General features: G+C 54.5%; 1 protein-coding gene across 2 annotated transcripts in view; it reads left to right on the top strand.

The window, feature by feature from the left end:
* The first annotated feature begins 12070 nt into the window (after window positions 1-12070).
* Window positions 12071-27142, top strand: part of ahnak (AHNAK nucleoprotein) — a 42488-nt gene continuing 27416 nt past the window's right edge. The window contains exons 1-2 of one of the 2 annotated variants that reach the window (XM_088608919.1): window positions 12071-12407; window positions 21370-21433. The gene's annotated coding sequence lies outside the window, so the exon portion shown is untranslated. The remainder of the gene's footprint in view (window positions 12408-21369; window positions 21434-27142) is intronic. The other variant, XM_088608920.1, reaches the window with a different exon arrangement.

Here is a 27142-nt window from a genome sequence, read left to right as displayed (position 1 = left end):
TGAGTGAGAGAGCTCAAGTACAGGGGAGAGAGTGAGAGAGTGAGAGAGCTCAGATATAGGGGAGAGAGAGTGAGAGAGCTCAGATTCAGGGGAGAGAGTGAGAGAGCTCAGATATAGGGGAGAGAGAGTGAGAGAGCTCAGATATAGGGAAGAGAGAGTGAGAGAGCTCAGATTCAGGGGAGAGAGTGAGAGAGCTCAGATATAGGGGAGAGAGAGTGAGAGAGCTCAGATATAGGGGAGAGAGAGTGAGAGAGCTCAGATTCAGGGGAGAGGGGGAGAGAGTGAGAGAGTGAGAGAGCTCAGGTACAAGAGAGTGTTAGTGATTTCGTTATTGCTCATGGGTTGGGGACGTGCTCTTTGGGCTGCGGTGCTGTGTCGCTGGGTCGGGTCGGAGAGCTGTGCAGAAAGAGGAAGAGCCCAGCCTGCAGAGCTCACATCCGTCCGGGTACGAGGGAGCGTGTGTAAGAGACATGAGCACCCTGCAGGCTGCGCACGCTGTATTTATATACACACACCGCGGTTGCTGGGGAGACAGGACTCGTTACTTACAATAGCCCCTCCTCGCCCCCCCCACTGTCCCAGCCCCCCCAGCCTACCCTTCTATTATGTTACCATGGCTGCCATCCCAGAATAGTTTCTCTTTCCTTAAAAAAAAAGTCTCTCTTCCTGGCTGTGGCTGCTCTCACAAGCAGCCTGCGCATGAGTCAGCTGAGACAGGGAAACCGCACTCCAAGATCCCCTCCCCCTCGCTCCTATGAGAAGGGAATGCCTCTGAGTCACTGCACATGGGGGGGAACCCCAGATATACCTCCGTCGCCAGGGCAACTGCGGCCGCATGTCTGAATGCACTCAGGAACTGTTTTATTTTTTGCAACAGCACATCTGGCTGATGTCAGTGCTGCGATTGCAGGCCTGTGCAGTAACTGTAGAGACACTCATCCCAGCTCCTCTGTATCTGCACATTAACACACCATCCTCATCCTCAGATCTGTAGAGTAACTGTAGAGACACTCAGTCCAGCTCCTCTGTATCTTCACATTAACACACCATCATCATCCTCAGATCTGTAGAGTAACTGTAGAGACACTCAGTCCAGCTCCTCTGTATCTTCACATGAACACACAATCATCATCCTCAGATCTGTAGAGTAACTGTAGAGACACTCAGTCCAGCTCCTCTGTATCTTCACATTAACACACCATCCTCATCCGCAGATCTGTAGAGTAACTGTAGAGACACTCAGCCCAGCTCCTCTGTATCTTCACATTAACACACCATCCTCATCCTCAGATCTGTAGAGTAACTGTAGAGACACTCAGTCCAGCTCCTCTGTATCTTCACATTAACACACCATCCTCATCCTCAGATCTGTAGAGTAACTGTAGAGACACTCAGCCCAGCTCCTCTGTATCTTCACATTAACACACCATCCTCATCCTCAGATCTGTAGAGACACTCAGCCCAGCTCCTCTGTATCTTCACATTAACACACCATCCTCATCCTCAGATCTGTAGAGTAACTGTAGAGACACTCAGCCCAGCTCCTCTGTATCTTCACATTAACACACCATCCTCATCCTCAGATCTGTAGAGTAACTGTAGAGACACTCATCCCAGCTCCTCTGTATCTTCACATTAACACACCATCATCATCCTCAGATCTGTAGAGACACTCAGCCCAGCTCCTCTGTATCTTCACATTAACACACCATCCTCATCCTCAGATCTGTAGAGTAACTGTAGAGACACTCAGCCCAGCTCCTCTGTATCTTCACATTAACACACCATCCTCATCCTCAGATCTGTAGAGTAACTGTAGAGACACTCATCCCAGCTCCTCTGTATCTGCACATTAACACACCATCCTCATCCTCAGATCTGTAGAGTAACTGTAGAGACACTCAGTCCAGCTCCTCTGTATCTTCACATTAACACTCCATCATCATCCTCAGATCTGTAGAGTAACTGTAGAGACACTCAGTCCAGCTCCTCTGTATCTTCACATTAACACACCATCCTCATCCTCAGATCTGTAGAGTAACTGTAGAGACACTCAGTCCAGCTCCTCTGTATCTTCACATTAACACACCATCCTCATCCTCAGATCTGTAGAGTAACTGTAGAGACACTCAGCCCAGCTCCTCTGTATCTTCACATTAACACACCATCCTCATCCTCAGATCTGTAGAGTAACTGTAGAGACACTCAGTCCAGCTCCTCTGTATCTTCACATTAACACACCATCCTCATCCTCAGATCTGTGGAGTAACTGTAGAGACACTCAGTCCAGCTCCTCTGTATCTTCACATTAACACACCATCATCATCCTCAGATCTGTAGAGTAACTGTAGAGACACTCATCCCAGCTCCTCTGTATCTTCACATTAACACACCATCATCATCCTCAGATCTGTAGAGTAACTGTAGAGACACTCAGTCCAGCTCCTCTGTATCTTCCTCACTGCACTGTGCTGAAACCAGTCCTCTCTCCTGGGAGCTTGACGCTGGATGCTGGACGCTGAGCGAGTTTCCTGTACCACTTCCTGAGGCAGCAGGGGGATGTGCACAATGACAGAGCAGGATGGAATTGTGAGGAATTCCTTCGGAATGAGCGTCCCAGGGACGGGCGGGGCCGCTCCGCAGCAGAGAGGAAAGAGAGCCCCACAAGCAGGCTTGTTCTGAGAAGTTTTGCTCTGTTTTGCTGACCTCTGCATAGATTGCAGATTTCTGAGACAGGCAGTGCAGATGAATGCCAACAGCCTGGTTCAGACTGACTGGGGAACTGTGAATGGCTATCCTGGCCGCCTGACACACTGACAGCCTGACACACTGGCCGTCTGACACACTGACAGTCTGACACAGTCACCTACTGACACAGAGCCTGACTGACACTGGAGAGTTGACTGACATACTGACTGACACACTGACAGTCTGACACAGTGACTGACTGGCACACTGACTGAGTGACTGGCACACCAACTGTCTGACACCCAGCTTGGCACTGACAGTCTGACTGACTGGCATTCTGACTGACTGGCTAACTGGGACTCTGACTGACTGGTACTCTGACTGGCTAACTGGCACTCTGACTGGCTGGTTGGCACTCTGACTGGCTAACTGGCACTCTGACTGGCTGGCACTCTGAGTGGCTGGTTGGCACTCTGACTGGCTGGTTGGCACTCTGAGTGGCTGGTTGGCACTCTGAGTGGCTGGTTGGCACTCTGACTGGCTAACTGGCACTCTGACTGGCTAACTGGCACTCTGACTGACTGGCACTCTGACTGGCTAATTGGCACTCTGACTGGCTAACTGGCACTCTGACTGACTGGCACTCTGACTGGCTGGTTGGCACCCTGACTGGCTGGTTGGCACCCTGACTGGCTGGTTGGCACTCTGACTGACTGGTACTCTGACTGGCTGGTTGGCACTCTGACTGGCTGGTTGGCACCCTGACTGGCTGGTTGGCACTCTGACTGACTGGTACTCTGACTGGCTGGTTGGCACTCTGACTGGCTAACTGGCACTCTGACTGACTGGCACTCTGAGTGGCTGGTTGGCACTCTGACTGGCTGGTTGGCACTCTGACTGGCACGAAGCTCCTGGCAGCAGCAGGGTGTACAGCGGGGAGGCCGAGGTGAATGAGTGTGATGGCGCTTGTACCCCCCTCTCCCCCCTCCCCTCCTCGGGATCCCTGTGTCACTTCCACACCGTCACTGGAATCCTGGAATTCCAGCCTAATCTCAGGAATTCGTCAGGGCCGAGGGTCTGGGCTGCGGAGGACGGGAGGAGGGGCGCGGGCCTGGGAGAGATGTCCTCATGTCCGAGGGCAGCCAGGGTGTGTGGAAGGCCTCTGAGGCTCAGATAAGGGCTGGGGGAGCTGGCCAGGCCTGTGAGCGTTTGTGTTTACTGGTGTTTATCTGTCCTGTGAGGAACCACCATTGTCCCCAGACACACACACTAACACTCAGGCACACAAACACTCTCACACTCACACACACACTCTCACACTCACACACACACTCACACACACTCTCACACACACTCTCACACACACTCTCACACTCACACACACACTCACTCTCACACACACTCTCACACTCTCTCACACTCACACACTCTCACACTCACACTCTCACACTCTCACACACACACACTCTCACACTCACACACACTCTCACACACACTCTCACACTCTCTCACACTCTCACACACTCTCACACTCACACAAACACTCTCACATACACTCTCACACTCACACACTCTCACACACACTCTCACACTCACACAAACACTCTCACACTCACACACACTCTCACACACACTCTCACACTCACACACTCTCACACACACTCTCACACTCACACAAACACTCTCACACTCACACACACTCTCACACACACACACTCTCACACTCACACACACTCTCACACTCACACACACACTCTCACACTCACACAAACACTCACACACACTCTCTCACACTCACACACACACTCTCACACTCACACACAAACACTCAGGCACACTCAGCTGCATACTCACACACACACACAAACACTCACACTCACACTCTCACTCTCACCCTCACACACACCCTCCCCCAGACATCACGAGCCCCTCAGTCTGCTCTGTGTCCCAGATCTCCCAGACCTGCGCTGTTAACTGTTCGCCTGCCTCTCCAGTGCTGAGCAAGACCAGGGCCTCCAAGTCGTTGATGCCGATAACCTGGGTCATTTCAAGACACAGCTGGGTCAGTCAGCTACTAATGACCAGACGTGCTGGGCGGGCTGGGCACTCTCACCTCGCCGGTAGCCTCTCTATTCTTACAGTTTAGGTCTATTTTTTGTTTTCAAAATAGACTTTTCCAGCTTTCGGCCTTCTTACCGATAGCAGTAGTTGTATAAAACCTTTGCTTCCCAAAGTACATTTCCAAATATGAATCATAACAATGACAGATTTTCATTTTCCGTTTCATTGGCCAGATCGCCTGCGGAGAGATTCGCAACCCAGGAAACAGGAATAAACGCTTTTAAAACTGTTCAAGAGTGAAGACGGAACGACTAAACACGACCGTCCAGGAGCGGCAAAAATTAAAATTTTGGTTTTAATTGGTTTAAATTGGTTACGTTCTAAAATTAAACAGATGAGATGCTTCTTCGTATAATCAGTCATTTAATCCACGCGTATTCTGCAAGAATTCCCTACCCACGCGGTGTGTGTAACGGGCAGCGTGGCTAATTTACAGTAATTTCCCGAGGAAAGTGCGTGTGTTGGTAGTGGGGAGATACACAGATCCTGTTGCTAGGAGCAACGACGCACAGCCCCCGTCCGTGCGTGACGCTGCCCGGAATCGTCCGTCAGGCCGGTTGCTACGGGCAACCAAGCAAAATAAGAGCAAATAGCAGCTGACGTGCTGTGCAGCAACCGAGCAGAAATTACACTAAATAAAACCAGTCACAAGCTCCTGAGTCCGGCTAGCATCCCCCACCGCTTAAGATTGTTTGTTTGTGGAGTAACCGGTGAAACTGTTGTTGCTTTCTTGGTTAATTCCACTGATCTTGTAGTGCGGGACCTGTTATTTGTCCGGCAGCAACGCCACGCTGCAGTTTTCAAGCTATTTATTTCCCCCTTTAAAGACCTCCTTCGTCTTTCTTTCCTGTCGGGCCGTGTTTACGGTGTCGTATAGCTAAATATACATTTTGCGAGCGAGCGAGCGTGTGTGCGTGTGTGTGTGTGTCTGTGTGCGGGCCGGGTTGAACACGGTCGAGCAAGAAGGCGTCATGGGTCGGCGCTGAAGGCCGCCGGCCGCGCTCCGCACGTCCCTGCAGGTACCTGGTGTAAAAATGCACTCGCACGTCACCCCAGTCTGGGGGCCGCCTGCTCGGCCAGACCCTTCTATGAGCCCGGTCCTGCTCTCCGCTCGCCTCCACAAGCCTGCTGTTCCGCTGCTGGGGTGAAGAGGGGGTCAGAGGGGGGCGGCCTCCGGGGGGGTTAACTTCCTCCAAAGACAGTGGTTCTGCTGTTACTGCTGGCCGCAGTACTACCAGTAATACTGCTACGCCTGTCGCCCAGGCTACAGATGGGACTGCAGCTGCTCCTGGTACCCTCTAGCTCTGTGTGCACCAGGGTGTTTCAGCTGGAGCAGATTCCCTGCCAGTACGCACTCGAGTGCTGCTCTGTAGTCAGCTATGACGATATATTGAGGGCACCAGTGAGCCCCCTGGGGTGGTGACCCCAGTGCCTGCTAGGTGTTTTCGTCAGCTAATATGATCTTTTCTACGACTTCAGACTAATGCTTCAACTACTGCAGCTAATACTGCTATTCCTGCTACAGCTCCAGCTGTGCAACTACCAGTGCTGTCACTGCTGCAGCTCCAGCTGTGCAGCCACCAGTGCTGCTGCAGCTCCAGCTGTGCAGTCCCCAGTGCTGCTGCAGCTCCAGCTGTGCAGTCCCCAGTGCTGCTGCAGCTCCAGCTGTGCAGTCCCCAGTGCTGCTGCAGCTCCAGCTGTGCAGTCACCAGTGCTGCTCGTGCTACTTCTGCAACTAAAGCTGTAGCTCATGCTGCTATTAACTAAGCCTAAGCAACTGCAATTAAGACAGATGTTAGAGAAATCCAGAGCTCACCTCAAATAAACACAAAGAGACTTAATCCAATCAAACCTGTTTCGAGCTCAGTTAAGGGAGCAGTGAGTAACTGAGTAATGGAGGCAGCCAGTCCCACACTTTCCAGTGTGTGTGCAGGGTTCAACACCGAGGATCTCCTGCAACAGCAGCTCAGCTGACTTTGAGCCAGAATTTCCTTTACCAGACTCATCTGCTGCGATTTAGTTCAGGACACTCTGATTTCCCCCCCAACCCCCCGTGCGCTGTCACGAGACACCCCAAAGCCCTGCCTTCTTCCTCGCATTCTCCCTCCCCTCCCTCCCCTCCCTGCTGTACTGTGCTGGGATTACAGCACTCTCCTCTCCACTCTGACTCATGCTGTGCTCAGCCAGGAACACACCCATCAGGCACACACTGTGAGCATGCATGTTATCCAACACCCTGTCCTCCATGCTGGCTGGCTGACCTGCCTATCTTTCTGTGCTTGACTATAGCACTGCTCTCTCCTGTGTAAATTCACCAGGTGCTCTCTCCTGTGTAAATTCACCCGGTGCTCTCTCCTGTGTAAATTCACCCGGTGCTCTCCTGTGTAAATTCACCAGGTGCTCTCTCTTGTGTAAATTCACCAGGATGTTCTCTCTTGTGTAAATTCACCACTCTGTTCTCTCCAGTGAGAATTCACCAGGCTGCCCCCTCTCGACCGATCGGTTTGATACAATCGCTGCTGAACGCACTGAATGCTCTCCTGTACGAGTGTCCAGCGGTCTGCTGCACTGGCTGGGCGAGTCGAAGTCTGTGTGTGTGTGTGTGTGTGTGTGTGTGTGTGTGTGTGTGTGTGTGTGTGTGTGTGTGTGTGTGTGTGTGTGTGTGTGTGTGTGTAAACAGCCAGGGGGACTGGAGCTGTACTGTTGCGGTGTGCTGTAGACTCGAGGGTGTGGGCCGTGGCGTGGCGTGGTTAAGTCTTCGGCCCAGACGAGTACTCTTTGTTCAAGAACTCCCATTTACATACAGGTAAACACACGCCCACACCACACTGAACACACCCAGCTCCCGCACTGACAGCGCTGCAGTGTTGCAGAGACACACACCACACCCAGCTCCCGTGCCTGCACACTCTTTCATTACAGTCCCCCCCACACGCCCGACAGCACGCACCTGCGCGAGGGGGAAAACTATCGGGTTAAAGCCCACAGTGGGAACGTCACAATACAAACAAGGCGGGTGGTGGTGGTGGGGTGGGGGGGTCCCCTTTGCTTGGGCTCAGCCCGCCGAGTTTGTTTGGCCGCTCAGTAGTTAACTGATCCAGGGGTACCCTCTAGACCCTTCATCTGAAAGAAGCTTGGGAACTGGCTTGTTAGAGACACCCGCCACCCTTTGCGTAAAGAGGCGACTCCTGCTGTGGCCTTTGATAGCAGTTCCCTGCAGCTTCCGCTGCTGACAGCTGAAGCTGCACCCTGCTGTCGGCCTCATCTGGGCCTCCGAGGCTTCTGAACGGAGAAAGTTCAGCGCGATCCACCAGTCGAGGGGGAAAACCGGTTCGGGATTACAGAGGCACAACTGCAGTGGCAGCAGGCCAGTCCCACATTCGCACAGCTCCCAGCGTCCCTACCTCTGCTGAGCCGTTCCCCTCAGACAGGAGCGCAGAGGGGCGACACAGCAAAGCAGCTCCCGTTGATCTGCTGGCTCCTCGGATCAGTCACAACTCCGCGGGTTCCGCAGGGCTCCCCCGCAGACGCAAACAAGGGGAGTGACGGCGCTTCTCTACACAAAGGGTGGTGGGAGCGTGGAACAAGCCGCCCAGCCGCGTTGTGGGAGCCGCTGTCCTGGCTTCTTTTGGGGAAACAGCTGGAAGAGACCCAGCGCCTCTCGGACAGATGAGCTGCCGAGGTGCCAAACGAGCTGTAAAAAAGACCAGCCTGATTGACTTCACACGCGGGTGAAGACGCTCTCCTGTGCACCTGGGGCTGTGCTCCAGAGGACCCCGCAGGGTGCCCCGCCCGGCGTGTTAGACCTCCGGCTCTGCTACGGTGAGTCAGCTCATTTGTTTCAGCTTAGTTCTGCTCTGTCCTTGCTCGCTGGATCAAACAGGGAGGGACCTGCCTGTGAGTAACTCTGTGTGTGTTGCAAACAGGGCTGTGCAGCCAGGCTGCAGTTTCAAGAAATCCTCTAATTCACACAATAGAGAGGACAGGAGACGCAGTGAGAGAGAGAAGATGGCAGAGGATCCCTCAGTAATAAACACACACAACAGGACAGGAGACACAGCGAGAGGAGATCACAGAGAGTACCTCAGTAATAAACACACAACAGGACAGGAGACACAGTGAGAGGGAGATCATAGAGAATCCCTCAGTAATAAACACACAACAGGACAGGAGACACAGCGAGAGGAGATCACAGAGAATCCCTCAGTAATAAACACACACAACAGGACAGGAGACACAGCGAGAGGAGATCACAGAGAGTCCCTCAGTAATAAACACACAACAGGACAGGAGACACAGTGAGAGGGAGATCACAGAGAGTCCCTCAGTAATAAACACACAACAGGACAGGAGACACAGTGAGAGGAGATCACAGAGAGTCCCTCAGTAATAAACACACAACAGGAAAGGAGACACAGTGAGAGGAGATCACAGAGAGTCCCTCAGTAATAAACACACATAACAGGACAGGAGACGCAGTGAGAGACAGAGGAGATCACAGAGAGTCCCTCACACACACAACGAGAGCCTCTCTCTCCCAGTGGGATAGGGTCAGGGTATTTTTATCACACTGGAAGGCTTGGCCTGTTCACAGTCAGGGGATCCTTGACTGGAACACAGACAGCAGGGAGGGAGTCTGCAGGGGGCAAATCTTTAATTCCACAGAGAGGGAGTTTTCTGTAGGCCTGTAGACATCAGAGCCCCAGTTCTGGGAATTGATAAGAACAGGAGACCGATGACTGTCACCATGATTCAACCAGCTCTTTGTCCCGGGCTTAACGTACAGCTCTCTTCTGCGACTCGCTGGGCTGGGGCTTGAGTGATCTTGCACTGCTGTTAGCAATGTCTCTCCTCCACTCAGTGTGACTCTACTGTGATCTCTCAGTGCTCAGTGAGAGCTGGGTCTCTCCTCCAGTCAGTGTGACTCTGCTGTGGTCTCTCAGCGAGAGCTGGGTCTCTCCTCCAGTCGGTGTGACTCTGCTGTGATCTCTCAGTGAGAGCTGGGTCTCTCCTCCAGTCAGTGTGACTCTGCTGTGATCTCTCAGCGAGAGCTGGGTCTCTCCTCCAGTCAGTGTGACTCTGCTGTGATCTCTCAGCGAGAGCTGGGTCTCTCCTCCAGTCCGTGTGACTCTGCTGTGATCTCTCAGCGAGAGCTGGGTCTCTCCTCCAGTCCGTGTGACTCTGCTGTGATCTCTCAGTGCTCAGTGAGAGCTGGGTCTCTCCTCCAGTCGGTGTGACTCTACTGTGATCTCTCAGCGAGATCTGGGTCTCTCCTCCAGTCGGTGTGACTCTGCTGTGATCTCTCAGTGAGAGCTGGGTCTCTCTTCCAATCGGTGTGACTCTGCTGTGATCTCTCAGTGAGAGCTGGGTCTCTCCTCCAGTCAGTGTGACTCTGCTGTGATCTCTCAGTGAGAGCTGGGTCTCTCCTCCAGTCAGTGTGACTCTGCTGTGATCTCTCAGTGAGAGCTGGGTCTCTCCTCCAGTCGGTGTGACTCTGCTGTGATCTCTCAGTGAGAGCTGGGTCTCTCCTCCAGTCGGTGTGACTCTGCTGTGATCTCTCAGTGAGACCTGGGTCTCTCCTCCAGTCAGTGTGACTCTACTGTGATCTCTCAGTGAGAGCTGGGTCTCTCCTCCAGTCGGTGTGACTCTGCTGTGATCTCTCAGTGAGAGCTGGGTCTCTCTTCCAATCGGTGTGACTCTGCTGTGATCTCTCAGTGAGAGCTGGGTCTCTCCTCCAGTCAGTGTGACTCTGCTGTGATCTCTCAGTGAGAGCTGGGTCTCTCCTCCAGTCAGTGTGACTCTGCTGTGATCTCTCAGTGAGAGCTGGGTCTCTCCTCCAGTCGGTGTGACTCTGCTGTGATCTCTCAGTGAGAGCTGGGTCTCTCCTCCAGTCGGTGTGACTCTACTGTGATCTCTCAGTGAGAGCTGGGTCTCTCCTCCAGTCGGTGTGACTCTGCTGTGATCTCTCAGTGAGAGCTGGATCTCTCCTCCAGTCGGTGTGACTCTGCTGTGATCTCTCAGTGAGAGCTGGGTCTCTCCTCCAGTCAGTGTGACTCTGCTGTGATCTCTCAGTGAGAGCTGGGTCTCTCCTCCAGTCAGTGTGACTCTGCTGTGATCTCTCAGTGAGAGCTGGGTCTCTACTCCAGTCCGTGTGACTCTGCTGTGATCTCTCAGCGAGAGCTGGGTCTCTCCTCCAGTCAGTGTGACTCTGCTGTGATCTCTCAGTGAGAGCTGGGTCTCTCCTCCAGTCGGTGTGACTCTGCTGTGATCTCTCAGTGAGACCTGGGTCTCTCCTCCAGTCAGTGTGACTCTGCTGTGATCTCTCAGTGCTCAGTGAGAGCAGTTGACACTCCACTTTCTCCACCAAACTTAATACGCATAACAAGCAATTAATTTGAGCCTCGGTGATAAACACACAAGGGCTCTACAGCGTCTATTTAAACTGTGAGGTAATTATTTTGCTGCTGGGGGTGTTTTCACAGCGCGCGGAATGCAGAGAGACAGTCACGTCTCTAACCCTGTTATTAGCGTTCACGGGGCGTCTCGGGCTGTGTTAGAAGTTTTTTTTTATCTGCGGGGATGCTGTATCAACAAGGCAACAGGGTGGAGCTTTTACCAGCACAATCCAGTGCGCTCCCAGTCTCCCGTGCCCTCCCCCCTCTCGCCCCGAAAGCCTGGCGGCGCGACCTGTGAACCGACTCCCGGCCCCGGTCGCCCGCTGCACCCGGGGGCTGCTGGGGCCGCCCGAGGCCTCCGCACGACCCCGGAGCCCCGTTTGCTCCTTCCGCCGTCGCTGGTGACACGTGTCCACGGCCGGGGGGACCCAGGAGGAGCAGCGCGCAGACCCGACCAGTTCAAACGCAAATTAAAAACAGTCGCACGGGACTGTTTTTTTTTTTAAAAAACCCTGTCGCGTCTCAACTTTGTTTTGTTTTATCGGGTATGAAAACTTCAGGCGCGCACGGGAACTTGTATTTTTACACGAGCCTCGGGAGGTGGCGGTGTTCCCCAGCCAGCGCCGGTACCGGCACCGGAGCCTCGGCCCGGTATCAACGCCAGCCGGAGCCGCTGGTGTGTGCGAGCTCGGCCGAGCCTCTCTCTGCGCTGTCTCTACTCATCCAAAAAAAAAAACCCCACCGGCCACTCCCTTCCACCCTCCTCCTCCTCCTCGCTCGGCGGCCCCTCCCTCTCTCCCTGTCTCTCTCTGTGCCCCCCCCTCTCTCTCCGCCGGGCACTACAAGAGCCCAGCCCAGGCGACAGGCTCGGCTAGTCTTCTGCGCGCAGCCCGGAGGAGCGAGAGACCAGTTCTGATCACACACGGGGCAGCGAGACCGAGAGGGGGGAGACCACCACAGCGAGGCGCCGACAGACGAAAACGACAAACTGGTGGGGGGCAGGATTCGGGAGTTAAAACCAGCGCGGCGCAAGCGAGAAAACTTTTTTTTTAAATTATTTAACTTTTTCAGAAACTTTTTTTAAAAACACTTTTGGGTCGTCCAATCCCCCCTCCCCCCCTCCTTCCTCACCCACAAACTATTCCGTCCGAGAAGGAGAGAGACTGGATTGCAGGATGCGAGGACTGGCGTGCTGAGAGACAGGTACGGCGTTATTATTATTATTATTATTATTATTTTATTATTATTCTGATGCGTCGGCTGGCCGTGCTGTAGATGGGAGTGGCAGTTCTCGTGAAGTGGGGGTGACACGGGAGCTCGCGGGGGTGCCGTGGCGTGGGGAGTGGTTGTCCACGTGTCCAGGTGCAGGGCGCGGGGGACCCTCCCTGCACGGCCCGGGCTGTGGGACGTGGACCGGGGGAGAAGGGACGTGCGTGTGTTTGCGTGTTAACGGGGGAGTCGAGTTTGTTGCGCAAATGGATACTGTTGTACTGGAGAAGCCCAACAGCGCCGTGTCCGGCCAGCCACGCCTGGTTAACCGAGGGCGTCTGGACACTGGACTGTACATCTGGACACTGGGGTGTCTGGACACTGGACTGGACATCTGGGTACTGGGGTGACTGGACACTGGACTGTACATCTAGACACTGGGGTTTCTGGACACTGGACTGTACATCTGGGGTGACTGGACTGTACATCTGGACATTGGACTGGACATCTGGGTACTGGGGTGACTGGACACTGGGGTGCTTGGACACTGAGTTGTATATCTGGGTACTGGGGGTCCTGGACATGGAACTGCACATCTGAAGTTTAGGGTGTCTGGACACTGGACTGAACATCTCGATACTGGGCTTCTGGACATTGGACTGTATATCTGAGGGGTCTGGATGCTCGATTGTATATTTGGGGACTTGGGGTGTCTGCTCACATGACTGTGTATTACTGCACACTGTGCTGTGTATCTGGGGTGTCTGGACGCTCGATTGTGTATCTGGGGACTTGGGGTGTCGGGACACTGCAGTGTGTATCTGGGGGGTCTGGACGCTGGACCGCTTCTCTAGGTACCAGGCAGGGTGTGTGCACACTGTGTATCTCCTGGCTTTCATTCCACAGAGAGAGTGGCGTGTAAATGCGTTGTTATTCCCACACGTGACTGGGATTTCAGAACTTTTCCTCGTTGGCGTGGGAGAGACCAGGGACTGCGGGAACTAGTCCGGGCTCCTCGAACACAGACACGTTAAAAGCCTGGGTGCCGAGAGCCGTATCCAGGCCCCTCTCACGGGGGAGCGGAACTCGGGAACTCGGGAAACGGGAACGTGTTTTCCCGCAAACACGGCCGGGTATTCCCAGCGCGCAAGTCGTACGGAGTGGCAACGTGGAAAGACGGGGCCGCGCTCTCCCACACTGGCGAGCTCTGTTCTCGGCTGCACTCGCCTCCAGGCTGCAGCCGTGTTGTGGGCGTGGGCGGCGACCCTCTGCAGCAGCGGGGAGGGGGGGCTCTGCGGGGAAACTCACGGGCGAGTGTGTGTACCCCCGAGATGTCCCTGTGGGGCGCGATTCCTCGGGTTCGAGTCCGGCCCGGGTCCCGTTCGGGACGGGCTGCCCGCCCTGCCCCGCCCCGCCCAGCGCCTCAGGCACAGCCGCCGCCGCCGCTGCTGCTGCTGCTTTCTAATTCAAATTCTCGTTTCCCTGCGAGGAAAGGCAGCCCGAGCACACCCGCCAGTGAAAGCGCCTCGCCCCTGCTCCTCTCTCCCCCGGCCCCCCTCTCTCCCCTCTCTCCCCTCTCCTGTCTTCCTCTCTCCCCTCTCTCCTCCTCTCGGAGCTGCGCGGTGTCTCGGCCTGGGTGGAGCCGCCCAGCTCGCTCGCTCGCTCAGCCTGGGAATCCGGCCAGGGCGGGGAGGAGGAGGGGCGGCGGAATGTCGCGGTTTGGAAACACTGACTAATTGGAACCAGGTTCTGAGGAGAGGCGAGGAAACGGGACCGCGCAAACGGGCTGGGAGCGACGGGACCTGCAGCCGGTCCTGCAACGTCCCGAGTGTCGTTCCCGCGAGACGGCGTGGGGACCCCGCGGACTCGCGGGCGGTGCCACAGCTGGAGGAGTTTCGTGTTCGGGCGGTCCCCCCCCCCCCCCGTCCTGCTAGCTTCCTCCTGCTCCTCTTCCTCACCAGGCCCCCGGTGCGTTGTGCGATATGACTCTGTGAGGCTGGCTGCCAGTTTCCTGGGGGGTTCTGGGCCCAGCTCACGGGTTGAATTTCTGAATCGGGGGTCTCCTGACTCGCACCCTTGCGCAGATGTCAAAAGGCAGACCCCCCAGCAGCAGATTGTGGGGATGTGGAACAAGCTGCCCAGCCCTGTTGTCGAAGCCGATACCCTGGTTTCCGTCAGGACACAGCTGGGTGAGCTCCTCCAGTCAGGACAGGAGGCCCTTTACACAGAGGGTGGCGGGGGTGTGGAACAAGCTGCCCAGCCCTGTTGTCGAAGCCGATACCCTGGTTTCCGTCAGGACACAGCTGGAGGAGCTCCTCCAGTCAGGACAGGAGGCCCTTTACACAGAGGGTGGCGGGGGTGTGGAACAAGCTGCCCAGCCCTGTTGTCGAAGCCGATACCCTGGTTTCCATCAGGACACAGCTGGGTGAGCTCCTCCAGGCAGGACAGGAGGCCCTTTACACAGAGGGTGGCGGGGGTGTGGAACAAGCTGCCCAGCCCTGTTGTCGAAGCCGATACCCTGGTTTCCGTCAGGACACAGCTGGAGGAGCTCCTCCAGGCAGGACAGGTGTGTTATTCTTTACATAAAGAAGCTTTTTTCTTTTGGTGCAGGGGGGCGCCCTACAACCCCCCAGATTCTGACGCCCACCCTCACCTCAAGGCATCAGTCTCGTGGTGGTGTGTGTGTGCCTGGGCCCCACGGCTCCAGTTCATCCATATGAGCAGCGTGTGTGTGAATCTCTGTGGCTGTGTGGAGAGAGGCAGGTGTGTATCTAGGTGTGGAGAGGTCTGTGTGTGTGTGGGGGGGTCTGTGTGTGGGGGTCTGTGTGTGTGTGTGCACATGGGCACCGGGCCTGGTGCTCGCCAGTGTGGGCAGGAAGCTCTGGGGCTGCACACTTCCTCTGCCGTTTCCTACGCCTGGGGTGCAGCGAGCTGGGCAGTGTGGGCCGCTGACACGCCAGGTCCCCAGCGTGCTCGGGGCGCAGGGGCTGCTGGGGTATCTGGGGCGCTGGGGCTGGTAGCTGGGGTTGGTAGATGGGGTATCTGGGGGTGGCAGCTGGGGTTGGAATCTGGGGGTGGTAGCTGAGACGCTGGGGTTGGTAGCTGGGGTATCTGGGGTAGCTGGGGTTGGTAGCTGGGGTTGGTAGCTGAGGCGCTGGGATTGGTATCAACCCCAGGGGAGGGCAGTCTCGGGGCCGGAGAGGCGGGGGCGGGCGGACAGAGGGGAGCTCCTCGATGGCAGGCCGGGCGTTCGGGGGGGGTCAGGAAGCGCAGGCAAAGCCCAAACACCCCCCCCCAGCAGGCTGAGTCATCAGGCCTGGTTCCGCGTGGAAAACCGGAACGTGAAACAAGGGCGTCTGCTCTCACACACGGGCAACGCCCTGCAGCAGGAGCCCAGCCGGCCCGGCGGGTCGGGGCCGGTCCTGTTAGACCAGGAGGACAGCCGGTCCAGGGGCTCAGATCCGGTCCTGTTAGACCAGGAGGACAGCCGGTCCAGGGGCTCAGATCCGGTCCTGTTAGACCAGGAGGACAGCCGGTCCAGGGGCTCAGATCCGGTCCTGTTAGACCAGGAGGACAGCCGGTCCAGGGGCTCAGATCCGGTCCTGTTAGAACAGGAGGACAGCCGGTCCAGGGGCTCAGATCCGGTCCTGTTAGACCAGGAGGACAGCTGGTCCAGGGGCTCAGATCCGGTCCTGTTAGAACAGGAGGACAGCCGGTCCAGTTCAGTTAGACCAGGAGGACAGCTGGTCCAGGGGTTCAGATCCCGTCCTGTTAGAACAGGAGGACAGCCGGTCCAGTTCAGTTAGACCAGGAGGACAGTTGGTCCGGCAGGTCCGGTCCAGTCCTGTTAGACCAGGAGGACAGAGTGAGAGACAGGACCCCCTTGTCCTCTGTCCCTCGGGTGAGACATCGGACCCAGGTTCTGCTGTCCAAAACCTTGCAGCAGCAGCAGCAGAGACGCCCGTCCTCAGCAGCGCTCGTCCTCTCTCTCCCTCCCTCCTTACTCTCCTTGTCCTTCCGATGAGGCCCAGCTCCCGCTGTAGGAGACTGTACTGCAGCAGCTGCTGATCGTGCTGTGGTTTGCCAGCCAGTCTTGGGTTCAATGTCCCTCTTGCCGTGTGCTGGTGTCCCTGCAGCCCTGCAGGGCAGACCCGCGTGTGTTCCCAGACTCGGATTCCTCCGCCAGCCAGCCAGCAGCAGAATGACTGGAACGCAGCAGACTTCTGAGGAATGGCAGAGCAGTGACGGGGCCGGGGTGTTTATATCTGTGTGTGAGAGAGAGAGGGAGAGATCGGTGTGCGTGCGTGCGAGTTTCGGCAGTAGGCAGAGGGCACACAGGGAGGGGCAGGTCAGAGGTCAGAGGTCAGAGGGAATTGTTCTCTGTAGCAGGGCTATATAAGGGATCCCTGGCAGAACCGACTATTTACGACCCCATTAACGCCACCCCCCCTCCCAACACGCGCGCGCACACACACTGCCCTCCGCTGTCCAATTGGCGAGCCGTGCTCTTGAGATGAAAAGGAGAGGACAGAGCGTCTGTTCCAGCTCCTCTGTGATGTGTCTGTCAGACACCCTCCCCGTCTCCCTCTGTTTGCGTACATAGGCTGCAGAAGTGATTTGCGAAGTATTTGCTAAATGACGGTTCACGAGCGAGAGTGTTCCAGCCTCTGTGTTGAGTTTGTCACACTAGTGCTCCGTGTGAAATGTAGTGTAGCAAGACATGCGATTCACTTCAAAACCAATACAAATCTGAAAGTAAGATTGCACACATTCCAGAGGGTTTTGCAAACAGCACCAGATATTGCAGCAGAGGGAAATACTGTCGCCTTCCCCTTATCTGAAACCTGGCTCTGCACTGGGGTGTCCAGTGGGGTCAGTGCTGGGGGTCACACTGCACTGGGGTGTCCAGTGGGGTCAGGGCTGGGGGTCACACTGCACTGGGGTGTCCAGTGGGGTCAGTGCTGGGGTGTTAAACTGCTCTGAGGTGTCCAGTGGGGTTGATTCTTTGGGCTAAACTCTCACTCGGCCAAGCCCGGAGTTTAAAAGATCCAGCGCATGAACTCCTCGGAGATTGTCATCTGTGTTTTCACGCCTGTGTACAAACAGCGCTCTGCTGCAGTGGCTCTCCCGAGCACTGGTGTCTCGGGCAGAGCCTGGCTGTGCCTGATGGCTGCAGTTCCTCCAGGAGCTGAAACCCTGGCCTCCTCTCGCTGTGTTCAGCTCTGTGTTCAGCTCTGTGTTCAGCTCTGTGTTCAGTCTCTTGGCTTGCACGCCTGTGCTCAAGGAGACCGACTCGTACTCCTCTCTCTTACGTTCAGAAGCTACAGAAGGGCTTTAAGTGTTAGAAAAGCATTAAGAATTAGTGAACCTTTACAAATGTTCAGGGAAGGGTTAGAAGAATGTCTCTCTCATCCCAGAGTATCTGTCCCAGTGCATTAGGAAGTGCACCTATGTCTCTATGTCTCCCTGCTGGCAGTGGGAGCACAGCCTGTCCTCTCTGGACAGCCAGGTCTGCCTGTGTCCAGTGTCTGTGTCCAGGCTATGGTCACTGAGCCTGTCCTCTCTGGACAGCCCGGTCTGCCTGTGTCCAGTGTCTGTCTCCCTGTCTCGGAGCGTGCCGCCTGCGGTCTCCCTGCTCCTGTCTGCTCTTGTTCCACGCGGAGAGAGTCTCAGCAGGGAGGAATGAGACGTTGTGAAAGACAGACTTGCAGAGAGAGAGAGAGAGAGAGAGAGAGAGAGTGGGGGGTGGGTGGAGTCCACCTGGGATCGCTCCTCTCCTGGCTCTGTCGGGCTTTGAGTTTCCCCTCTGGGGTCAGTGCTGCCCAGGCCGCCGGTCACTCAGCCACACGGCCTGTGGCCGGCGCTCTGCTCAGAGACCTGTCCAGCCGGTCCTGGGGCCTCACCCTCACCGGCCCCCCGGCAGGGGCTCTCTCCCAGCCCCCCCCCGCCTCGTCTGTCCGTTCCCCTGTTTGTCTCCCTGTCTGTCAGTGCAGTAACTGGTCTGACTGGGTCCTCTGCTCGCAGTGTTGTTGTTGTTATAGTCCACAGACTCTTCATACAAGCCATCCCTGAGCAAGTAACCCGTGAGCTGGGTCTGACTGTGATTGTTGTACAGCCTGTGTGCTGGGGTAGTTGTGATTATTGTACAGCCTGTGTGTTGGGGTAGTTGTGATTATTGTACAGCCTGTGTGTTGGGTCTGACTGATTATCGTGTGGCCTGTGTGTTGGGGTAGTTGTGATTATTGTGTGGCCTGTGTGCTGGGTCTGACTGATTATTGTGTGGCCTGTGTGTTGGGGTAGTTGTGATTATTGTGTGGCCTGTGTGTTGGGGTAGTTGTGATTATTGTGTGGCCTGTGTGCTGGGTCTGACTGATTATTGTGTGGCCTGTGTGCTGGGGTAGTTGTGATTATTGTACGGCCTGTGTGTTGGGGTAGTTGTGATTATTGTATGGCCTGTGTGCTGGGTCTAACTGTGATTGTTGTATGGCCTGTGTGCAACAGAACAGGGAGCACCTCTTTACACAAAGGGCAGTAGGGGTATGGAAGAAGTGCGTGACCTTCTCTTGTCTGGGACCCTAGTCCTGTTGTTCTGGTGTTTCCTGGGCAGGCAGGTGAGGTGTGTGTTGTGGGCGAGCTGTGTACACACCTGCCTCTCCATTCTCCGCGCCCCTGTCTATTTTGAGCACAGCTGTGATGGGGGGGGTTGAAATAAACACTGGGAAATGGAGCCCTGCAGCAGGGGGAGGGTGTGGAGACGACAGCAGAGCACACTGTCCACGCTCTCGGCACAGCGAGGCCTAGCGGCAGCAGAGCGTCTGCGTCAGGCCCTGCATCTGTGCTCATCGGCATTCACCTCGGCCGCCTCCTTCTCTCCCTCCTCCTCTTCCTCCATCTTCTCCCCCTTGCTCTATTGCTCCTCTTCCCTCTCCTCCTCTGCCTCATCTTCCTCCCCCTCCTCGTCCTCTGTTGCTTCTCTTCCCTGTCCTCCTCCCCTCCTCCTCCTCCCTCAGTGTGCTCTGTGGCTCGATCGCTGACGTTACTCCTAAAACCTTCTCGTCTAGCCTGTGCTGGCTCTCTCAGCAGCGATGAGTAGCTCAGGGGGGTAATTAAGAGCAAGTCGTTACTTTGCAGAGTTTAGGAGCTCAGGGCAGGGCAGGCTCTGACTTGAACCCATGCTGTCATGGGTGAGGGTGGCTCTGTACAAACAGCGCAGACACCTCCCCATTCTTCCCAGCATCTGTCCAGACTTGTGCAGGAGGGAGAGCTCAGTGGTTTGTGAATGGGCTCACACTGCTGTCCTTGAAAGTTCGACACTGGTTGTAGAGCCAAGTGAGATCAGGGTAAAAGCGCAGTACAGCGCAGTAGAGCCCAGTGAGATCAGGGTAAAAGCGCAGTACAGCGCAGTAGAGCCCAGTGAGATCAGGGTAAAAGCGCAGTACAGTGCAGTAGAGCCCAGTGAGATCAGGGTAAAAGCTGGAAGTGTTTATGGAACAATCTGAGTGAAGCACTTTAGTTCCACGCGTTCCCAGTTTTTCCCAAAATGACTGGACCGGCGCTCCAGGACAGAACCAGGATTGGAGGCCCCCATTGGTGGGACAGGAAGTGTCCCCGGGGGGAAGACTGTTGGCGTCGCACGGTGGTCTGTTTCCACCCGATTGACTGTGATGCTGCGGTGTGCGCTGTTGAAATGCTTCCCTCCTTGATGAGTCCGTAGAGGGGCTCTGAAGACTCTTTCGCACACGTTGTTCAATGGCGGTGATCCAGTAACGTGATCCGGGAGGGGGCCTTGCTCATCTGCACAGGAGAGGCGGAGAGAGTGGGGGGGTCTGGGCTGGATCCGGGGCTTGGTCAGGGTGGCGTGCGTCTGTCTGTGGGGGAAACGGGAACTGAGAACCGCAGGGACAGGAGGATGTGAAACTAGCTGGCAGGGACCGGGAACAGAGCCAGGAGTGTTTCAAACACAATGCAGTACTCCCTGTACTGACACCCCTGGGGTACAGGCTCTAACTGGACATGCTGTACAGACACCCCTAGGGTACAGACTCTAACTGGACACTCTGTACTGACACCCCTGGGGTACAGGCTCTGACTGGACACTGTACAGACACCCCTGGGGTACAGGCTCTTACTGGACACACTGTACAGACACCCCTGGGGTACAGGCTCTTACTGGACACTCTGTACTGACACCCCTGGGGTACAGGCTCTGACTGGACACTCTGTACAGACACCCCTGGGGTACAGGCTCTGACTGGACACTGTACAGACACCCCTGGGGTACAGGCTCTTACTGGACACACTGTACAGACACCCCTGGAGTACAGGCTCTGACTGGACCCTCTGTACAGACACCCCTGGGTGCAGACTCTCGCTGGAGGCGCTGGGTGGCTGTGAAGGGCCGCAGGTGTGGACTCAGGTGTTGCCAGGGAGCTGTTTTGCGTCTGAATCCCGAGTCCAGGCGGCGCCCCGTCTCTCTGTATCTGGCCACCAGGCCCTATTGTCTCCTGAGCCACAGCAAACAGCGCACCCTGATAACGGCCTGTGTGCTTTCGGGGCGCGCGAGATAGCAGGCTGTTGTTCTGGGAGCCCGGCCCTGATTGGACCTGGGCGACCTGGGGGAGGGCGTGGCCACTCAGGAAGAGATCTGCCCTCGGTGCTACTGGTCAGGCAAATGAAGTTGCCCCACAGACTCCTGGAGCCGCCGATTTGCAAACAGCCATGCAAAGCAGCCTGACAGGCCGGGCCCTCCGACACACAGCCCCCGGCACGCGCGTGAGTGTGCGTGTGCGTGAGTGTGTGTGTGGTTGTGCTTGTGCGTGCGTGTGAGTGTGCACTATGCTTGTGCTTGTGCGTGTCCCAGGTGTGGACCCGAGCCCTGTGGCTGGCTGGACTCCAGAGCGTCCCTCCCTCTCCAGCCAGCGTGGTGACGGGCCTCTCGCTCTCCCCTCTCCCTCAGGTGGGCAGGAGGACGAAGGGAGCCGTGCACCGGGCCCTCTTGGCAGTGAGGCCACAGGCAGGAGGTAGGTCTGCGCTCTGGAGTCTTCTGACAAGGAGGGATCAGTTACACTGCTGCTAGTATAACTACTGGCCCTGCTGGTATTAATACTGCTGCTGCTAGTGTTGATACTACTGCTGCTAGTATAACTACTGGCCCTGCTGGTATTAATACTGCTGCTAGTGTTGATACTACTGCTGCTAGTATAACTACTGGCCCTGCTGGTATTAATACTGCTGCTAGTGTTGTTACTCGCACTGCTAGTATAACTACTGGCCCTGCTGGTATTAATACTGCTGCTGCTAGTGTTGATACTACTGCTGCTAGTATAACTACTGGCCCTGCTGGTATTAATACTGCTGCTGCTAGTGTTGATACTACTGCTGCTAGTATTACTACTGGCCCTGCTGGTATTAATACTGCTGCTGCTAGTGTTGATACTACTGCTGCTAGTATTACTACTGGCCCTGCTGGTATTAATACTGCTGCTGCTAGTGTTGATACTACTGCTGCTAGTATAACTACTGGCCCTGCTGGTATTAATACTGCTGCTGCTAGTGTTGTTACTCGCACTGCTAGTATAACTAGTATAACTACTGGCCCTGCTGGTATTAATACTGCTGCTGCTAGTGTTGATACTACTGCTGCTAGTATTACTACTGGCCCTGCTGGTATTAATACTGCTGCTAGTGTTGATACTACTGCTGCTAGTATAACTACTGGCCCTGCTGGTATTAATACTGCTGCTAGTGTTGTTACTCGCCCTGCTAGTATAACTACTGGCCCTGCTGGTATTAATACTGCTGCTAGTGTTGTTACTCGCACTGCTAGTATTACTACTGGCCCTGCTGGTATTAATACTGCTGCTGCTAGTGTTGATACTACTGCTGCTAGTATTACTACTGGCCCTGCTGGTATTAATACTGCTGCTTGTGCTTGTACTTCTGTCAGTACGGTCAGTATGACCACAGCTGCCATTGCAGTTGTTGCAGCATCAGAATTCTCAATCTGGGTCCTGCTGGTTCTGTCCCGGTTCTTCTCCGGGGGGCCGGCCCCCACCATCTGAATCGTTTTCGTCTGAACCCAAAGGCATCGTGAAACTGCCTGACCCATGGCTGAGGTGTCTGTGTGTGTCTGTGTGTGTGCGGGCGCGTGACCGGCCATCTTGTGATCGGGCGTCCCATGAGCACAAGGCTCTCCATTATGGACCGACCTGTTTTCGCTGTCTGGGGGGGCTGTCACACGGCTGGGCGCGTGACCTGGGGCGGTGGCAGTGTGGCAGTGTGGCCCTGCGCAGTGCGCTCGCAGTGAAACCGGTGTGCAGACCCTGCGGTTGAGACGGAGGAAACCGTCACCCCTGTAACACTCTTGGGGTGACAGCGTCAGTCAGACAAAGATTCAATCGTTTCAGCAACAGGGGGCGGATTGTGAAATCCTAGAGCAGCTGGTCATCTGTTTTCATCTCCACGTAGTGGTGTTTCTCAGTGATGAAGATCATTATTAATCTGGCTGAACACAACAACCATGATGGAGTGTTAATGTGAAGATACAGAGGAGCTGGACTGAGTGTCTCTACAGTTACTCTACAGATCTGAGGATGAGGATGGTGTGTTAATGTGAAGATACAGAGGAGCTGGACTGAGTGTCTCTACAGTTACTCTACAGATCTGAGGATGAGGATGGTTTGTTAATGTGAAGATACAGAGGAGCTGGACTGAGTGTCTCTACAGTTACTCTACAGATCTGAGGATGAGGATGGTGTGTTAATGTGAAGATACAGAGGAGCTGGACTGAGTGTCTCTACAGTTACTCTACAGATCTGAGGATGAGGATGGTGTGTTAATGTGAAGATACAGAGGAGCTGGACTGAGTGTCTCTACAGTTACTCTACAGATCTGAGGATGAGGATGGTGTGTTAATGTGAAGATACAGAGGAGCTGGACTGAGTGTCTCTACAGTTACTCTACAGATCTGAGGATGAGGATGGTGTGTTAATGTGAAGATACAGAGGAGCTGGACTGAGTGTCTCTACAGTTACTCTACAGATCTGAGGATGAGGATGGTTTGTTAATGTGAAGATACAGAGGAGCTGGACTGAGTGTCTCTACAGTTACTCTACAGATCTGAGGATGAGGATGGTGTGTTAATGTGAAGATACAGAGGAGCTGGACTGAGTGTCTCTACAGTTACTCTACAGATCTGAGGATGATGATGGAGTGTTAATGTGAAGATACAGAGGAGCTGGGCTGAGTGTCTCTACAGTTACTCTACAGATGTGACAGTGACCAGCAGTACTGGTAACCACACAGATCACAGTATCCCAGCCTACACTGGTGCACGAGTGTCTCTCTCGCCCTGTATCCCAGTTCTGGGACCATGACGTCTTTTATTTTCATTCCTCCTTGTTTTCCTTCCCTCCGTCTTGTGCGTTCCTGAGCTCTGCTGCATTCCTCAGGAAACAGAGCTCAGGGCGGGGTCTCCCCCCCCCCCACTGATTCCTGCTCCCGCTGCCAGGAATCTGTCACGTCCGTGAGAACTAGGGCTGCCCTGGGAGCGCCCCGCCCCACCCAGAGCTCCCAGCGTGAGGAGGGGGAGGAAACGGTTACTGAGGCAGAGAGCAGCTCTCCCCCCTTGGACTGTGGAGGAAACCGGAGAGAGAGAATATGAGAGAGTGCGGAGATTGACAGCCAAGCTCTCCGGCCCCTGCGGTCCTGTGACCCAGCGCTGTGGCCCCTGCGGTCCTGAGGCCCAGCACTGTGGCCCCTGCTTGTCCCTGCGTTCTGATCGCTGAACCCAGGCCCAGTGGGTGTGTCGAAGAAGGTGCCTCCATCTTGCTCAGGGTGTAGGACACTCCACTAACCCACAGCCAAATTCCTGGTTCATTACTAATGAGGCACCAATGGGTAATCACAGCCAACAGTCCAGCACTGCAGTGGAGGAACATCGCGTCCCCGCCTGTCATTACCACGATCAAGTCTAATTAGCACAGACCTCCAAGAGTTCGCTCTGTGCAACACCCTTCACAATTACTGCGGTATTTGTGTGTGATTCTCATGAAATCATTTTCCAGTCGTGTGCTGAAGAGTTGCCCCTTTTAATAGAGATAATGTCGTGATCAGTGTTAGGTGATAGTCACTGATCTTTTTTTCACTTTCACAATTTCACTTTCATGTCCTCTGTGAGCGGAATTTCGGCTGAATATCCATCCTGTCTGGGCGCTGCTGCTGCAGGACCAGCAGAGCCCTGATGCTGATGACTCTTAATTTGCGGTGTCTGGACACTTAATTGCGACTGACGGGCCGGTGTGTTTTCATCCAAGTGGGTTTTTCTAGAGCTGTAGATGCTAATGTGGAAAACCCATATAGGAAATGCCTCTGTTATCTCGGTCTTCAGTGTGCACAATATAGATATCAACACACAACAGGACAGGAGGCACAGGGAGAGAGAGGAGCTCACAGAGAGTCCCTCAGTAATAAACACACAGAATAGGACAGGAGACACAGTGAGAGAGGAGCTCACAGCAAGTCCCTCAGTTATTAACACACACAACAGGACAGGAGGCACAGGGAGAGAGAGGAGCTCACAGAGAGTCCCTCAGTAATAAATACACAACAGGACAGGTGGCACAGGGAGAGAGAGGAGCTCACAGACTCAGTCCCTCAGTCCCTGAGTTTTAAATGCACACAGAAGGGAGACCAGCCTCTGCAGGTTGTGCAAGCCTGCTTGAAGAGGGTGATATCAGATGTGCTTAGGGCAATAGCCAGAAGCTGGAATGTGTTTTACTGACAGTGTCACCTGCCCTGCTCACAAACAGCTCATGCCTCAGATGTTTGATTGCTCAGAGATTACAACACACACACAGCAGACTGGGAAAGCTCAGTAAATTAAAAAAGCATTGTGCAGAGTTCACACAGCTCAGCTTTCCTCATCCTGCCCCTCCTTTGTGATTCACTGTGCTGTACTGTGCTTTAACTCTGATCTCACTGGGCTCTACTGCACTGGACTGTGCTTTTATCCTCATCTCCCTGGGCTCTACTGCGCTGTACTGTACTTTTACCCTGATCTCCCTGGGCTCTACTACGCTGTACTGTGTTTTTACATTGATCTCACTGGGCTCTACTACGCTGTACTGTGTTTTTACCCTGATCTCACTGGGCTCTACTACGCTGTACTGTGTTTTTACCCTGATCTCACTGGGCTCTACTGCGCTGTACTGTGTTTTTACCCTGATCTCACTGGGCTCTACTGCGCTGTGCTGTGTTTTTACCCTGATCTCACCAGGCTCTACTGCGCTGTACTGTGCTTTTACCCCAATTTCCCTGGGCTCTACTGCGCTGTACTGTGTTTTTACCCTGATCTTACTTGGGTTTACATTAAAGACAAATGACAGCAAACAGACACTCAACAGGATCACTAAGACCAAAAAAAGACAATCTTACTGTCAGCCTTATTGATTCATCCATTCAACTCCTGTCCCTGCTGTGAAATGCAGATGGGCTAATTAACTAACAGGCTCTAACGAGCTGAGCCACAGACCACAGGAATCTCTGAGAGTGATGGAGAGAGAAGGAGCCCTTCCCTTCCTCCTGTGTGTCTCTACTTCTCTCATCTCTGCTGACATGTTACCAGACATATTCTCTCCTCCTCTGTCTCGAATTCGTATAGCAATGTCTAATCTCATAATCCTTACAATCACCAACTGGACCAAGAGTCTCTACAGTTACTCTACAGATCTGAGGATGAGGATGGTGTGTTAATGTGAAGATACAGAGGAGCTGGGCTGAGTGTCTCTACAGTTACTCTACAGATCTGAGGATGATGATGGTGTGTTAATGTGAAGATACAGAGGAGCTGGGCTGAGTGTCTCTACAGTTACTCTACAGATCTGAGGATGAGGATGGTGTGTTAATGTGAAGATACAGAGGAGCTGGACTGAGTGTCTCTACAGTAACTCTACAGATCTGAGGATGAGGATGGAGTGTTAATGTGAAGATACAGAGGAGCTGGACTGAGTGTCTCTACAGTTACTCTACAGATCTGAGGATGAGGATGGAGTGTTAATGTGAAGATACAGAGGAGCTGGACTGAGTGTCTCTACAGTAACTCTACAGATCTGAGGATGAGGATGGTGTGTTAATGTGAAGATACAGAGGAGCTGGGCTGAGTGTCTCTACAGTTACTCTACAGATCTGAGGATGAGGATGGAGTGTTAATGTGAAGATACAGAGGAGCTGGACTGAGTGTCTCTACAGTAACTCTACAGATCTGAGGATGAGGATGGTGTGTTAATGTGAAGATACAGAGGAGCTGGGCTGAGTGTCTCTACAGTTACTCTACAGATCTGAGGATGAGGATGGTGTGTTAATGTGAAGATACAGAGGAGCTGGACTGAGTGTCTCTACAGTTACTCTACAGATCTGAGGATGAGGATCTCAGTGAGGATCTCAGGTTCCTCCTGGTCTGGGATCAATTAGTAATCAGATCTGGTAACTGCAGGGACTGTGTATCAGTCATCTGCAATATTAACAGTTCAGAGAGGCGGTTTTAATGGTCGTCTTTACAGTGTTCTGGCCCACCTGTGCAGTATCTCTGTACTTCACTCTATTAACTTGACTTTAACCAGCCAGTAAACGTGCTGTACAGACGCCCCTCTCTCCTCAGGCACGGGGGGTAGGGGGAATGAGAATTCACTGCTCTTACAGGAGGCGGCTGTGCTGAGGTACAGGCTGGCCCT

This window comes from Lepisosteus platostomus, chromosome 16, assembly GCF_059453375.1.
Source record: "Lepisosteus platostomus isolate fLepPlt1 chromosome 16, fLepPlt1.hap1, whole genome shotgun sequence".
Classification (NCBI taxonomy): domain Eukaryota; kingdom Metazoa; phylum Chordata; class Actinopteri; order Semionotiformes; family Lepisosteidae; genus Lepisosteus; species Lepisosteus platostomus.
Note: the sequence above shows the minus strand (reverse complement) of the source record. Positions and strands in the feature narration are given on the sequence as shown.